The 17,649-nt window shown below is 37.4% G+C and overlaps 1 protein-coding gene across 1 annotated transcript in view; it reads left to right on the top strand.

Moving 5' to 3' along the window:
• The first annotated feature begins 568 nt into the window (after nt 1-568).
• The window catches only part of MACC1 (MET transcriptional regulator MACC1), a 68,067-nt gene continuing 50,986 nt past the window's right edge, over nt 569-17,649 (top strand). Inside the window, exon 1 of the mRNA XM_049641597.1 lies at nt 569-880. The gene's annotated coding sequence lies outside the window, so the exon portion shown is untranslated. The remainder of the gene's footprint in view (nt 881-17,649) is intronic.

The following is a 17,649-nucleotide window of genomic DNA, read 5'->3' as shown; positions in this document are numbered from 1 at the left end:
AAAAAAAAATGAAACCATTATTGCACCTTTCATTTTACCCAAGTTTAAACATTTATTTTTCTTTTTTTTCCCTTCAGTTTTCGTGTTCTTGAGCAACCGGAAATAATGTGGAAACACAGAGAAGGAAAACACAAAATTAGAAAACGGAAGGAAATATCAAAAAGGGTTTCATTTTGTTCACATTAAAAAAAAATCCAGGGGATTTTTTGTAAGATGCAAAGGTGAAAGATCTCCACTGTGGCTGTAACATCTCTGAGTGGCAATCACAGGGCTGATGTAGGAGAGGCTTGTCAGACCTCCCCAGGGAAGTTCTCTTCACCTGCTCTACGAGGCAGTGAGGCATCCTTACCTCTGACTCACTCAAAGAGAATCTTGTGGGGCAGGTTCCACCCCTGCACGAGGATTTGTTTGCATGAGCAGCTCTTAGTCCTTGCCTACACCGAGGGAGCTTTCTTCTTACCTGGCAAGCATCAACCACTTTTGTTTCCTTTTATATAAATAGGTCAATATTTATAAATTATTCTTACATATACCCACCTGATCTGAATTTTTAATGCTTTACTTTACTGCTTTGCTTTTCCATTTATATACCCCTTTTTCCTAGGGTGAAACTGTAGCCATCCACTCTCTTCTCCCAGTTTCAGGTGAGAGGTCTGAATTGTGGGTATTGTAGTTCTTTTGCCTTTTGGGGTTTCTGGTTGGACAACCTTGGAGTCACAGTAGGAGGACTTCCAGTCCCAGGTGGCTCCATAAGCAGCAGGTCAGGCACCATACACAGAGGGAGACACGTTTGAAGAGAGTCCTTGGTTTTGGAAGGGTGACTTCCATTCACTAAAATAATGTTCCTGAAATGAAGAAGCTGGGGTTCATTTCCACAACTGTAAGTGTTGTTTTTTTAAAAAGGGAAGGTACTTGATATTCTGTGATTGTGTGGGACAGGGTTTAGAATAAACTTTGAGACAGAATAGAGCAATGCCTTGAAAAATGATTTTGAGTAAAATAATTTATAAAAAGAGGGGAAGAAGATATGCAACATTCAAAGTCAAATTAGAAACACACACACACACCACTTTGGCTTGCTTCAGATATTTCAGATGGTTGAAATGCTCTAAAATTGTAAGTATTTCGAAAGACAGACAGGTGTATTAAAGACTGTGGGCATTGAAGTCAGATAAAGTTGGATTTGGTGGCCCCACTGCTTTTTAGGTGTGTAACCTTTGGTAAGATGCTTCACCTTGTCAAGCCTCAGTTTCCTCATTTGTAGAGTCAATATGAAATCCACCTCATTGGGTTAATAGGGTGAAATTAGCATAATGTGCTGTACTAAATAGATAATTTGACAATAACTGAGGGACAATAAGCTTGGCTTTTTTAAATTAAGTTTCAACTAAGCCCCAAAAACAGATTAAAGAAAAAAAATACTGTATGATTCCACTTGTATTGAGGTATTGAGAGTAGGCAAATTCATAGAAACAGAAAGTAGAATGGTGGTTGCCAGGGGGTTGGGGAGGGGAAAATAGGAAATATTTAATGCGTACAGAGTTTCAGTTTTGCAATTTGAAAATGTTCTGATGATTGGTTGTATACAATGTAAATATACTTAATACCACTTGACTGTACACTCACAAATGGTCAAGTTGGTAAATTTTATGTTACGTGTTTTTCAGTAGAATTTTAAAAAATAGATCAAAAAGCATATAGTAAAAATTCTGGTGCCTTCAATTTATTAATGTGTCCCATTCTTAAAAAAATGTCTAAGTCCATTTTTATAGGGTCTAATTTCACGTTTGATATTGGATCACCTATGTTAGTATCTGGTAATCCTCTCCTTAACTTTATGTGATTATCTCCAATTTGTAATAGTGATGTTAAATATGACTTTATGGGTATTGTGCAGAATTTAGGAATTATGAAGTCAACAATTATTAGTTACAACTCAAATGCATTATTTAATTAGGTTTTCTCATCTTCCATGTAGTTAATTTATTTATTTTTATTTTTAATTTTTTTTAACGTTTATTCATCTTTGAGAGACAGAGAGAGACAGAGCATGAGCAGGGGAGGGGCAGAGAGAGAGGGAGACACAGAATCCGAAGCAGGCTCCAGGCTCTGAGGTGTCAGCACAGAGCCTGACGTGGGGCTCGAACTCATGAACTGTGAGATCATGACCTGAGCCAAAGTCAGACGCTCAACCAACTGAGCCACCCAGGTGCCCCCCATGTAGTTAATTTATAAACAGATTATTTTTATGTGTCTCAAGGCAGGATCTGTTAAACGCCACCTTATCTTAAAACGTATTGGCTAATTTGGAGGACAAAAGATAATTTGGAATTATATTGATTTGAAACTTGAAAGTTTGTCACTTTTGAACTTTTGGAAATCTTTTCTTGAAAGACCATATGTATACACGCTGTCTATTAAGACTGTTCCCTGTGGTATTTGGTGATAACTGAGAGTGAGAGCTACAAGTGTTTGTGACAAGTGTGTGAAGTTTTGCATGTGATATACCACATGAATTTAAATCCTCTCAGGAGCTATGTCAGCAAGCCCAGCATAGTACCAGAATAAACTTATAGGAGAAGAAAAGCTGCAGAAGCACTTGATAAATACCACCTAAAAGAGCCACATTGTTTTTGCCCTTCAATGCCATCTATGGCCTACTTTCTCTAGGAAGTGTCATTTATTTATTTAACAACTACTTCTATCAATCCTGCAATGTTCTCCCCCGGGCAAGGCCTGTAGTTAAAGAGTGACTGATGCATAGTCCTGAGGGAATCCTGACCTATTAGAAGAGAAATGTATTAATCCATTAATCATGCATGCCATTCATGCCATCACTGTTCATTAATTCCCCCTCCTTAGAAGGTGTGATGCTTAGTATCGGGAGATTAAAAAGAACTCCGTAAATCTTTGCTTGAACTGTAATCATTAGAGATTAGAAAAAAATAAACTTCAAAACTTTTATGTAAGTCGGTCAATAGCAAAATGGAGTGAAGAGATGTGTACAGAGATTAGCCGAGAAAGGGGAGGCCATCCTTTACTGAATATTGAGAGAACACTGTGGGAAGTGCTGAAGGTCTGGCCAGGTCTGGAAGGATGTGCGGAGCTGAAATCTGCAGAAAAACATGAAGAGACTATCTCATCTAGAGCAGTATTTCCCAGCTTTGCACGGATGAAATTATTTGGGACAATAGATAGACTGGACAATTAATAACATTGGTAATGCTATGAGAAAGTTAGTGTATTTTAAAAATTTCTTTCCATTTTTTTTACGGACAAAATTTTATTGTTGTTAATATGACTTTAAAATTCTTCCAACACTTGTTTTCCATTCTCCTTTATAAGAACTATAAACTGGAGCGCCTGGGTGGCTCAGTCGGTTAAGCGTCTGACTTCGGCTCAGGTCATGATCTTGCGGTCCGTGAGTTCAAGCCCCGCGTCAGGTTCTGTGCTGGCTGCTCAGAGCCTGGAGCCTGTTTCAGATTCTGTGTCTCCCTCTCTCTGACCCTCCCCCCGTTCATGCTCTGTTTCTCTCTGTCTCAAAAATAAATAAACATTAAAAAAAAAAAAAGAACTATAAAGTAAGTAGCAAGCTCAATGATTTTAGCAGGCAAAAGGTATTTAGTAGTAATTTAGCTATTAGAATAACATTTATTTTTATACTTATTGCCCAATAATTCCAGTAGATGCTGTTTTTTCCCCATTTAAGATACTGCTAGAAATTTGCTTTTACAATACTTATCTTAGCTAAAATGAGAGTGAATTTACAGAGAATAGTAAGTAAAAAATATTTCAGATGGCAATTGGTAATGGAAAAATAATGACGAGGTGCCAGAATCCCTAAAGTTTGGGAAATATTGAGGTAGTAACTCCACTGCAAAATTCGGAAGTGAAATTGAATTAGTTATTTTTATGTATAGCTGGGAAGGAAGGATATCTGGTATTCTACGATATATTTGGATAATGATTCAGGAATAAAGTCAAATGTAGAAGTTTTAAAGAGATTTGGACTTCAGCTTCTATGTGATGGAGGGTCCAAAAGGGCCCTGACCCAGGCACATGTTGAAAGTTGTGCTTTAGGAAGCTCATCTAATGGGGTGCTTGAGTGGCTCAGTTGTTTAAACATCCGATCGGCATCACACAGTTCGTGAGTTCAAGCCCCGCATCAGGCTCTGCACTGACAGTGCGAAGGCTGCTTAGGATTCTCTTTATCCCTCCCTCTCTGCCTTTCCCCCACTCACTCTCTCTCTCTTTCTCAGAATAAACATTTTTTTTTTAATTTACGCCCAAATTAGTTAGCATATAGTGTAACAATGATTTCAGGAGTAGATTCCTTAGTGCCCTTTACCCATTTAGTCCATCCCCCCTCCCACACCCCCTTCAGTAATCCTCTGTTTGTTCTCCATATTTATGAGTCTCTTATGTTTTGTCCCCCTCCCTGTTTTTATATTATTTTTGTTTCCCTTCCCTTATAATAAACAATTTTTTAAGGAAAATAAATATATAAATAAACTTTAAAAAAAGGGAAGATCATCTAAGAAATGGCATATAAGGGGGTTGGAGCACAGGGAACATGAATGCAAACAGAGTACTTTGAAAATAAGTCTCAATTTTCTGAGCATGGGTAAATAACAGCTGATGGGGAAAAATGGAAAAGAAGACAGAGATGAAGAAGTCAATCAACAAAAAAGAAAATTAAGTCATAATTATAAAAAGACCACCAATAAATTGCTCTTGAGTTGTTAAGTTTTGTGGCCTAAGAGAATTACAGTGACACTGAGGCAAAAGAGAAAGAGCTATTTTTTGTTGGGGAAATGATCCTTTGTGCTACAGCAGTTCGAAAATAAGATGAGTCAACCTCCCAGTGGAAAAGGAAACTGCATTGTTAATCACATGGTCCTGGAATTCTAGAAAGCCATCAGTGTTGGCCAGAGAAGTGGAGAAAGCAAGAACATACCTCCTTAAAATGAAATTTAGCCCTGCTCTCTTTCCTGTCCCACTCAAGGACACAAGAAGAGAATCTTCAGGTATCTAGGGAAGGGAAGGGGAATGGAGAAGAGGTTGACTATTTACTCCCCAAATTTTATTTTCTCTTGAGAATCCTTTCTTAATTACTATAGCCACCACCTTGCTCAGAGATGGGGCTCCTTTATAGGGTATTTCCTGAGAATAAACAAAAATATCTTCATCTTTAGCCAGGAAAATAGTCAGTCAGTGGCTTGAATTTCTAGGAAGGGTGGAGTGGAGGTTTCTGTGGGAAAGGCACTTAATTTAGATGTTTCCCTAATATGTCTAATACATAGTAGATGGATATTGAAAGATAGATATCACATACCCCCAGCTTAAATAATAAAATATTAGAAATTAAAAAACATAAAGCACTCTCCCTGATCCTGTTCCCCATTTTCCCGACTCAGAGGTTACTACTATCCTGTTTTTGTAGATTCTCTCTCCATTGTATGCTTTTATTCTCTCTGCCACTATGTGAATATGTCCAAATATATATATATAACATTGTTCTGAGTGTTTAAAATTTGTATACAAACATTAAATATATTATTCATCTGCAACTTGCTCTTTTCTCTCAACATTATACTTTGGAGATTAATTCATGTTGATTTTGTAGCACAACTTACTCATTTTCATAGCTGTATGGTATTTTACTGTGATAAGTAGCACTATAATAAATATTCTTACATATGCACTTACGTACAAATGTAAGAATTACTGTAGTGACGATATTAGGGAATAGATTTTCTGAGCCATAGGTATATGCATCTTCATTTTATGAGATACTGATAATAAATTGGTATCCAAAATATTTACACCATGTTATATTCCATGCCAGAATGAATGAGAGTTCCTGTTTCTCTCCATTCTCAACACATTTATTTATCTCAAGTGTTCCACATAAATAATTTTTCCAGATACAGCTGAAAACCAGACTCTTGTGGTATCTGAGAGAGTAAGATATATTTGGAACATTCCAATCTCTAAAGTATAATGCAAAATTTTATTTCAAATTAACTTTCTTATTTTTTAACCTATGTGAAAAATTAACTGACTTGTCCATTTAACATTTTCTTTAGTATTAATTATATTAATAATAGTGATAATAATATTAACAACCGTTAATGTCATTGAATGCCTACCATGTGCTAGGTGCTGTCCTAAGCACTTTAATTACATTGTCTTTTTAAGTTAATTTTGGAGGGCAGATAATGATATTATACCAATTTTAGAGATGAAGAAACTGATTCACAGAAATATTACATCAATAGTCAGTATGTAGGGCTGGTGGCTTTAGTATATACTCAGTGCATTCCAGCTAGGACAGGTGAGAAAGGATAGGTGGGAACAGACTGGGAAGAGAGACATTAAAGTATCATAATCCTTAACTCCACAAAATTTAGAAACCAGTTAATATTTAAATTATATCAAAATAACATAAGTAATAGGGAGTCTCAAATGAGTGCTACATTTGTAGTGGGAGAATTTAATTTTGCCTAGGAAAATTGGAAAATGATTCTTATGGATGATCAAACTTTACTGAGCCTTGGAGATGAGAAAAAAACGTTAAAGAGGCAAAAAAAGGAAGGGAGCAGCTTTAAAATTATTTTCAAATGTTTGTTTGTTTGTTTATTTATTTATTTATTTATTTATTTAGAGAGAAAGCATGCATAGGGAAGGGGGAGAGAGAATCCCAAGCAGGTTCCTCACTGTCAGCCCAGAGGCAGACATAGGGCTTGATCTCACAAACTGAGAGATCATGACCTGACCCAAAATCAAGAGTCGGATGCTTAACCGACTGAGCCATGCAGGTGACCCAGGATTAGCTTTTTATAAAGTATGAGGAAGTAGAAAGTACAAAATATATTTGGTACCGTTAATTTATCCAATCATTAATTCAACAAATAACTTCTGAACATCTGCTCTATGTGAGGCACTGAGCCAAGTTTTGGGATACAGCACTAAACAAGAAAGACACCATCCCTCCCTATAGATAGGTGTGCTTGGAGATTTGGTACTTGGAGAAATGGAAGCAAAAATATGAAGATAATAAGACTGAAAAGACAAGTTGCCTCTATTACAGAGGATTTACAAATATCAACCCTAGACGTATGCACGTTTTTCTGAAGGCAGTGACGAATCAGTATGAGTCACTGTGAGGTGAGCAGCATTATTCACTCATTTATTCAGTAAACATTTATCCTACCCATGCTTTGATGAGTGCTGGACATGTAGAGTTGGAGGAGGTCATGTGACAAAAGAAGTGACCAATAAGTATACAAAATTGATAGTACAGTGTGAGAACTAAAATGGGTTTGCATAGGATAGAGATGCCTAGCCCAGGCTGGGAAAGTGTAGCAAGGAGTGGGAGGGCCAGGGGGGGAGATACTTCAAGGTGAATTTGGGGATAAAGAAAATTTCCTAAAGAAATTGAATAACTATGTTTAGACTTTTTTTTTTTAAATTTGAGTAGAGTTGACATACAATGTTACATTACTTTCAGCTCTACAATGCAGGCTTTGGACATCTCTGTATATTAAGCTGTGCTCACAAGTGCAGCTACTATCTGTCACCATGCAACCCTATAATAATACCATTGACTATGCTGTACCTTTTATTCCTGTGACTTACTCATCGCATAACTGGAAGAAAACCTGTGTCTCCTGCTCCCCTTCACTCATTTTGCCCATCCTCCACTCCCCTCCCCTCTGGTGTTCTCTGTATGTATAGGTTAACATATACTTATTTCACTTAGCATAATACCCTCTAGACCCATCATGTTGTCACAAATGGCAAGATTGCATCATTTTTATGGCCAAGTAATATTCCTCTGTGTGTGTGTGTGTGTGTGTGTGTGTGTGTGTGTGTGTGTACTACACCTTTGTTCATTCATCTATGAGTGTAGTCTTTTATAGAATAGCATTTATTTGTATTTTTTTCCTGATTTCAAAAGTGTTGCATGTTCACTGTAGAAAACTTAAGAACCACAGTCATACCTAACAAGGATGTGCATCTTTAAGAATTGTGTGTATATCCTGTCTTGTTATGACTATAGTCGGTATTAAGAACAAATAATTTATAAAAAATGTTATGCAATCATTTTAGTTCACCTAATAATATAGTACACATTTCTGTATCATTGTATATTTTTCTATATAATATAATTTTAAGTTGCTCATTTGTCGGTGATATTATAACTTAACCAGTCCTTTAGTGTTGAAAATATCTGTTTCCCCCCATATTTGCTATTTTGAATAGTGCCACATTGAGCATTGTTGTACAAGAATCTTAGGACATATCTGAGTACTTTTAAAGATAAATTTGTAGAATCTGGATTATAGGTCATAATACCCACTAAAACTCCTGACCATATCATGCAAAAGAAGGAAAGTCCTCATATGATATTTAACTAGAAACTGAATTGATAAAACCTGCATTTTAGAAAGATTATTTTTAAAATATTGGGAATGGAGAATAGGAAAGATTGGAAGCAGCAGACCAGGTAAGATTTATTGCAGAAACCTAGGTGAGGAAAAAAATAGAGCCTACACAAATGAGGTGTAGTGTTGGGAATTAGTGTTGGAATATGGCAGACATTTTTAGAGATATTAATTTTGCAGCAATTAACAGATTAGGGGGAGTGGCTAGGGGGCAGGAATGGGGTAAAATTGTGGATTACCTCCTTGTTTCTGACATAGGTAACTAACTGGATGGTGGTGTCCTTGTTCCCTTAGATAGGGAAGATAAGAGAAAGAGATTTGGGAGCATAGATAGGTGAATTCATTTGAGGCTAGTGGACTTTGACCTGCCTGTGACTATTCACATAGATAAATTTTAAACAGTAGGACAGGTCTAGGAGTCAGGGGTATAGATAAATCAGAGAAAGATGTGGAAGTCAGCAATCCTTAGACATAGCTACAGTCATGGGTCAGGGTGGGATCTCCCAGAGGTATTGAGGACTGCACATGAGAAGAGTAGGGGGTTCATGGTGGTGCATTCTGACATAATAACATAAAGGTTTAATCAAAGGAAGAAACAACCATTATGAAGACTGTGGAGAGGCCAGAGAAATAGGAGGAAATTCATTGGAGAGTAGAGTGAGTGAAGACAAAGGAGGAGAACTTCCAATAAGGGAGAAGTTAGCAGTGAGTGTCACATGTCAGAGTAAGGCCTTAACAATAATGAATGGTGGCCTTTAAATTTCAGTGGATGTCTTGTCTAGAGCAGTTTCAATAGAGCAGCAGGGACAGACACCAGAATGCTAAGACTAGACCTGTGTTTCAATGACATGACTTTTATGGCAGTGGGCAAAATCGTGCAGGAAGGGGAGAGACAAGAAAGTGGAAGACTAGTGGAGAAGGGATTGAGGTTCCAGAAAGGATGTAATAAGGCTTAACTCGGGGCAGTTGCCATGGCATTAGTTAGAAAGAGAATGTGGCGATAAGGTGTACCAAGTAGATGGATGTGATGTGTGTGAGAGATGATGCAGTTCAAGGGGGCTCCAAGATTTTAATTTGATATAAGTGAGAAGATTGCAAAACCATCAACAAATGCAGAGTTCCTGAAAAAAAGTAGGCATTGTTTTGGTGGAGATAAAGAAGGAGAGACGAGTTCCACCGTGGATATGTTTGATCTGAGGCGTGTATGGGAAGGTATAAGGCTATGGCAGTATTCATACTGAGATACTCTGAAGGTGGCTGATAATGTTCTGCAGCTCATAGCAGAGCTCTAGTTCAAAGACAAAAATAACTGAGTTTTTCCCATAAAAATGGGACATGGAATCATAAGGAAGGCTGGAATAGCTCAAAGAGGTCACTGAGAGTGAAAAGAACAACACTAACAACAACAAAATAAATGGACAATATTTAAATAAACAGGTAATGCAAGTGGAGCCACTGAAGAAAACATGGAAAGCAAAGCAGGAAAACCATGAGGAGACTAATTCAAGAAATTAGAGAGAGAGTTTTAGGAAGCCAAGGTCATGACCAAATCAGCTGCAGGAGGACAAGCAGAAAGAAGACCAGGGAAGGCCTTCGGGATCTGGGCTACTTCTAACTTTTGCTTTATCTTGAAAAATACATTTTAGAATATTTATATTTTTCTGATACAGGGACTTATGCCGTCTTCTAGGTGTTTTTCCCTTCTTAAAAAATTTTTTAATGTTTATTTGCTTGAGAGAGAGAGAGAGAGACAGAGAAAGAGACAGACAGAGAGAGAGAGAGAGAGAGAAAGAGACAGAGAGCATGAGTGGGGCAGAGGCAGAGAGAGAGAGAGAAACACAGACCCAAGAAGGCTCCAGGCTCTGAACTGTCAGCACAGAGACGGGCGTGGGGCTTGTACTCACAAACTGCGAGATCATGACCTGAACCAAAGTTGTACGCTTAATCGACTAAGCCACCCAGGCACCCCGTTTTTTTATCCCTTATTAATTTCTGTTTTTCCTTTTGCATGGAGTTAAATACTTAACTTTGTTTAATTCTATAACACACCTTTTGATTGCTCTTCCTGACTGAAGTTACAGGAAGTATTTTATGACCTCACTTACGATACTAGAAACTAAACAGTTTTGATCTCATGAAAATTTATCAAAGGCACAATTTTATGCGGGTTTCTCTTCTTACTTTTGCCATTTTAGAGAAAATAAGTTGTGTTAATTCACATATCAATCATATACCAAACTTGTTTTTATTTACTGAAGTTTCCTCCTTGATATCTATAGCTAAGTTTAATTCTAGACCCTCAGACTAAACTACTAGGAGGGTCCTCTATCCTTGTTTGATTGAAAAATAGCAAGTCTCCAGCAAAGTGAGCAGTGTCTGCCCACTGGGTGATTCTCTTTTTGGATTATTGCAATAAACTGAAAATTCAGTAAAAAAATTATTTGTCTTTGAATATCAAGAATCAAGCATCATTTTCCAGATGTAAAGTTAACTCCTCCGTATTTACACATAGCTTACAAACTTAAAGTGTGAATGTGGTTTTATGTTATGCCTATAATCCAGTCTATTTTTCTGTATTCTCCTGGAAAAAGAAAGCATGCTTGTTATAGCTCACCCATTTGCTCAAAAATACAGACTCATTTATTCTGTCTTTGGTGTTTCAGTCAGGTTTCCAAAGGTTGATGTTATAAATGAGCTGGTTGGTTTATTTTAGGTAGCACATTTCACTCTGATTAGCATTTAGACAAATCTGTGTTAGGATGCCAGGGCTAAAAAAAAAAAAAAAAAAAAAAAAAAAAAGGTGCTAGAGACTGTGCCAAATGGAAAGACTTGAGAATAGTATTTTTAAAAAATTGGACAATCAAGAGAGGCTTTAATATCTATTCAAAATGTATTTACAAGGATATTTTTTAAAAAAACATAAAGTGATTCTTCCCCACAATGAAAAAATCCAGGTACTATATAAGCTAGAGAATGAAAAGTAAACTGAAACGCCAGATTTTGGGTTCCTAGTCTACAAACCCTCTCCCTGGAAGCACAGCATGGCAGTTTTCAGTTTCTTTTGAATTCTTCTAGGAGTAGATATTCTAAGCATATGGAGTGTTTGGTGCCCTTGATGTTTTTACTTAATATTTTGATGATTGACTCATATCATCGCATATGAAGATACCACACTCTTTTTTTTTTTTACCACAATGATCATAGATACGTCAAAATTTATTTATTGGTCTCCTATTGGCAGTTTGCACGTACTTCCTAGTCTTCAACTGTAAACACAGCTGCAGTGATCATTTTTACACAGTAACAGGATATTAAACGAAATTTTGGCTGAGATTCTAAGACAATTGATTTGAGATGCCAAAAAGAGGTATCTGACTAAAATTCCACCTGGGGATATTTTCACAGTTCTTGAGCTCCTCATTCACTTTCAGGTTATAAAGAAAGCTATAGGGAGGAAAAAATACTTGGAGGATTTTGTGAGAATGATTTTTAGAGAGCTACCCCAATGCAGAGGGGTAGAATATGAGGAACAGTACTTTTTATCTCAAGCTTTGAGGAAGTGGCTCTATTGCAAACTCCTGGAAAGCTTGATGTGTTTTTCTGGTAGAAAACAGAGCTGAGGGAGGAGTAACTGACAGAAGAATTAGATGCATTGCTCATTTCACAAGTGGTGCAGTCATGAGTTTCTCAGGATCCCTTAGAGTTCACTTGCACGCGGATGCACGCACCCACATACCCCCTCACACACCCCCCACAGTATCAGCAATAAACATCAGCAGAGACAAAACTAGCTTCCAGTCATACCAGTAGGGTAAAAATGCTCTGTTTTCTCTCTCCCTTTCTTTCCCCATTCTCTAACTTTGGAGACTTCAGTAACAGGAACTTGTAAGTTGGTGATGGAGGAGGTGAGGCTGGGAAAGAGAAGATGTGCACTGAACTCCCTCCCACAAAGGCTGTTAACCTGCAGGGCTAGGAGATCTGTTTTAAGATGGGAGATTAGTGTACTCATGAAAATATTGGATGGGACATTTTAATTTATGAAACAAAACTGCATTTTGCAACTTTAAGTAACCACAGGATTTTCTTTAGGTCAAGAGTGACCAGAAGATACACGAGGCTAACTGGGGGATTTTTATCAGTGGTATTGGAAAAAACTCCCCCCAGTGAATACATTTTTAAAAGGAAAGTGGTAGACAGAAATGCAGTTGCATTCTGATTCATCTCATGATTGTATTTAAAATGGTTATATATCTATCGTTGCCTATATATTAGGCACCATTCTTAAATAAGTGCAATATACTAGTTTATGGATTTCCAGACCAGAGTAGAGTTAACTAACTTTAAAAAGGAATAATTTAAAGTAAAACCATGTTGTAGGGTGCACTTTCCAATATGGTGATCACTGGCACATGTGCCTTTTAATTAAAATGAATTAAATTAATTAAAATAAATTAAAATTAAAAATTCATTTCCTCAGTTGCACCACCATATTTCAAGTGTTTAATAGTTACATGTAGCTCTTGACTACTGCTCTGAGAGAGCAGCTTTGGAACATTCCTAAAACCACCAAATTTTTGGACCTTATAACAGACATTAAGCCATAGAATTCTTAAAAAAACACAGCAGCAAAGGCATAATTATTATTTCCACTTAATAGATGTAAAAATCAAAGATCAGAGAGGTTTCAGAACTTGATCAAGTTCTTTTATTCCAGGTCCCATGTTCTTTCCTCTAAAACACATTAGTCAACCCTCAAAACAAATATAACATATAAAATCATTTTCACTCTACTTTAAGAATACAATGGGAATATTCTGAAATCTAGAAATCCCTAAGGGAAGGAGTCTTTGCCGTTCTCTCTGTCATTACTGTTGGTGGCAAACACCAATAGTATTTCTTGTTGTTAATACCTGCCATTTTAATATCCATGAAATTTATTCACAGAGATTGATGCAACTAAAAGATAGTTTTAATGAATGCAAAAGGTTTTAGTAGCAATAGCAAATATTAAATATCTGCACTTATCTATATTATCCCTTCACTTCAGTAGGATTCTCTAAAAAGTTTCTCACTGACTTGGATATGTATAGATTGTTTTGAGACTTGCTTTCTGTTGTTTTTACAAATGAAGATAAATGAAATTTATAATGAAACTGCTTCACACAAAACATCTAGTAGTGTGTTGGAGATGACTGTTTGGGAGGGAAATACAGGAGCATGGGGGGAAAAGGATAATTACCAGTAAGTGAGGTATGAACACACACACCCTTCCTTTATAAGAGGCCAGAAAGGTCCAGCTGGTGCTTGGACTAAGGGGGGTTATCCCCAAGTTGCATGTCCTTGGAGGCCGAAGCTCAAAAACGGAATCTAAGGAGGTCAGTTGGGCTCTGTCTACTCTCCACTCTCATGACCATTTTCCTAGTTCAGGTCGCTGCCACTTCTTGTCTCTGGTTCTGCTCCACTTTTTCTCTCCATAGTTCTACAATTCAAATCATAAATAGGATCACATCATTGCCTTGATTTAAACTCCTCTGCGTCTTCTTTCTTTTAGGCTGAAGTTCAAGTTCCTCAGATGTCTTATAAGGTCATTCACGACCAGCCCTGCTGGAGTCCATATCCTTTCCTCTTGCCACTTCTGCAGCCCTCTCACCAAACTCCAGTGTGGCTGGCATTTGAACACAGATATCACAATTTCGTAAACACTACAGGATACTATGGGGCAGACAGGCTCAGGAACCTCTCCTGTCCTTATGATCCCAGCTGCTACTTTCCTCCCTCTCGTTTATTATAACTACAGACCGTGTCAGCCTTCTTCTGGGTTGACCAGCATCCATCAAGATCATCTCTACATTTGATTCATCAATTGTGATGACTCAGTATTACTTCTCTCTCTTTAGAATATCTATTTTCAAATAAAGAAACATAAAAATAGACATCCATTCTACTAAGTAATACCCAGTCATCTTTGAGGACTTCAAAAAGGGAAATGAACAACTAGGTTGGGTAGGCTCAGATTGACACTTACCTGAGTGCAGAATGATATTCCATGTTTCTAGGCTATAATGGCAAGGGATACCTTTAGGAGCCTAACTACACATAAAGGGGAATATTTCTCCTGGCTCAAACAAACAGGAAATTAGATACTAATAGTTGTATGCATTGCTTTGTCTCCCTTCTTATGCAATTACATTGCTTGATCTCTCATGTCTCAAGTTGGGTTTGGCAGTTTCCTAAAGTTCAAATTCCCTGTGATTAACCTATGCACTCTTGCCTGTTGCAGTTTGACAGTTTATTTTCTATTCCAGGATGTGTCTTTGTGATCAGTAAGTTGGTTGAGAATGTTGATAACAGAGGTCTCTCAGTAACTTCTTTTCCTCTTGGATGCCGTCCCGTTTTTTCTTTGGTTTTTATTGTTATTATTATTTTGAAATACAACTTAGTACTGTTTGTTAATGGAGAGGTGTTTTAAAATGTATCTGTAGCTATCCATTTCTAGTACTCTTTTAAATGAGCATATGCGTGTGCATGCATGTGTGTGCGTGCGTGCACACCAAATGGTAGAGCCCCTAGTTTTTCTTTATTCTCTAGCTTGCTAATAATAATTGTATAGGATATGGCTTAATCCCAGCCACTTTAAAATTCTGCTCAAAAGACTTTTTTCCTTTATGAAAATTCACAGCTTTCTTATTCATTCATTTTACAGAACGTTTAGTTTTATTTATTTTTGAATTAAAAATTTTTTTTAATTTTATTTATTTTTGAGAGAGAGAGAGAGAGAGAGCCAGAGTGCAAGCTGGGGAGGGGCAGAGAGAGAGAGAGAGGGAGACACAGAATCTGAAGCAGGTTCCAGGCTCTGAGCTGTCAGCACAGAGCCCGATGTGGGGCTCGAACCCATGAGCTGTGTGATTGTGACCTGAGCCGAAGTTGGATGCTCAACCGACTGAGCCACCCAGGCACCCCTTACTTTTGAATTTATTTTAAACGTTATTTTTAAATAAAAATAACTATTTAGTTTTAAATTAAAATGGTCTTTTTTTTCTGAAAGAAGGTGGTAGGATTGAAAGTAGTTTCTCAAGCTTTATTTTGGATGACACTTTCTGTATTCTTAACTCACCTCTGCGATTTCCTCTTCATTCATTTTGGTGTTTAATTCTCATGTTAATAAGTGCTCTGTTGTCACTGTGTGCTTCCTATTTAATTTGAGCAATTGTACTTATTCCCTTATTCCAGCCTTGTTCAGAGCATGGTTCTGAAGTGATTACTTCCTGATGGTTATGTGATGATCTCCCTAGGGTTGATGGAGTGTGTGGAGGGGGAGGGTGGTGCTAGAGGAGGGGATTGGCTTCAGGATGCCAACGTGTCCATCCTGCTGAGCAAGGTAGACAGCCCTTTACCTGTGCATTTCACTGGTATCGCTTGGGTTGAACTGCTGCCTCCGACACTCTGACACTCCACCACACACTCTCAGGCCCCTTCTCTGTGTAATCCCCTTTTGCTTCCGATAGCTTTGTGTGGGACGGTGCCTACTTTTTGATATGTCTGGACAGGAGAAGGTCAAATCTGCCAACTCTTTATCTGTGGACCACATTCCCCCCTCTGTAGCTAAGGATTTTTCCTTCTACTCCCAGCTTCCTTGTGCAAGCCTTGTATAAGCCACACACTCTGTCTGTGTCTCAATGTCTTATCTGCAAAAAGAGCTCATAACATTGGCTACTTTTCTCCTAAGATAGCCCTGAGGATTAATAAGCTGGCATTCAAAAGCACAAGTGTCTGAGATGATAGGCCTTCCATAAATTCAAATTACCATTATTACCCTCCTCCCTTTTTACTGCCAGCAGAATAATAATTCATACAAGATCTAGTATTTATAGAGAGCTTTGCATTTTTAAAAGTATTTTATAATGTTTAATAATTTAGAAAAGCCTCCTTCCGCATAGTCTCATAATTGTACTTTTATGGACAAAGCATTTACTGAGTCTTCTGTAGATCTCTCTTTTTCATGAACTCTTCATTGTTATGCCAATTGATATTATTCTTTTATTGTCCTATTTTGTCTCTCATTTGAAAGATTTGTTTTATATCAAGGCTGATTGGGGTGCATGGCATTGATTATTCTGATTAACTGGATAATATATATGTAATTTGACTTATAAATTGGTGACCCTCATAAAAATCTTGCTTCATTAGAGGAATACTGAAGAGATTTAAAATGAGGCTGAGATTTGAAAGGAGAACCCCAGAATGGAGGCTAGGACCAGGTGCAGACTTCAGGAGATTATCAAGACGTGATTGAATAATCAAAGGGTGGACCCTGGATAAAATGTTTACTCGTCTGGGTAAGCCTTAAATGTTTACACTGACGAATTGATCCCCTTTCATCCTTTCATGCCCGCTAGGAGACCAACATCCATTAAACTCAAGTCTTTGGCAGTCCTGCTTTCTTCATTGTTTACATCCTGAAATAGCATGATTCTCTTGGCTCTTTATCCCTCTTGATCTCCCATGCTGCATTTGGATTCAGTGGCTAATTCTGGTTCAGAAAAGTCCCTGGGACTTTACTTACGCACTAGTTTAATTACTGCCAGGTTTTCCCCAGTCCTCATGAAAGGAGATCAGACATTGCTTTGATCAATATCTTTTTGTCAGGGGTTTGCTTCTTTTCCCACCATTCTCCTCCATGCCTCAGGTATCCAATGCTCTCAGGAACCTCCAGATGTTGTAGTCTTCTTGAGGTTTCATTGCTAATACCCAAACTTCAGACCTTCCTGTTATTCCCTCGACCTGAATGAGGCAGTGCCTGTCAGACAGGCAGAAGTCTGCCTTCAGGACTTTGCTGTTTCAAGGTTTCACCGCTAGAGAGTGTGGTTTTCTTCATATGATCCTTGAAATTGCTTATGTTGAAATGGTTTTTATCAAATAAATATTTCTATAAATGAAATCGCTTATATATTCTAGTTGAAAAAATAAGCCTGTATATTGTAAGGAATAAAAATGAAAACAAAGAGTAATAACATTCCTCTTAAAAGCCACTATGTTAAGTCTCATATTAGATGACCAAAATTTATTCTGTTTCACCTGAAATTGAGTGTGAAGAATTGTGATTTTGAATTTTGCAGCTCAAATATGGCTTTTAAAACTTTCCATGGCATATCCAGAGTTTGTCTAAAATCTTTGTACATAATGCAATTACATTCTATTT

Source organism: Panthera uncia, chromosome A2, assembly GCF_023721935.1.
Source record: "Panthera uncia isolate 11264 chromosome A2, Puncia_PCG_1.0, whole genome shotgun sequence".
Lineage (NCBI taxonomy): Eukaryota > Metazoa > Chordata > Mammalia > Carnivora > Felidae > Panthera > Panthera uncia.
Note: the sequence above shows the minus strand (reverse complement) of the source record. Positions and strands in the feature narration are given on the sequence as shown.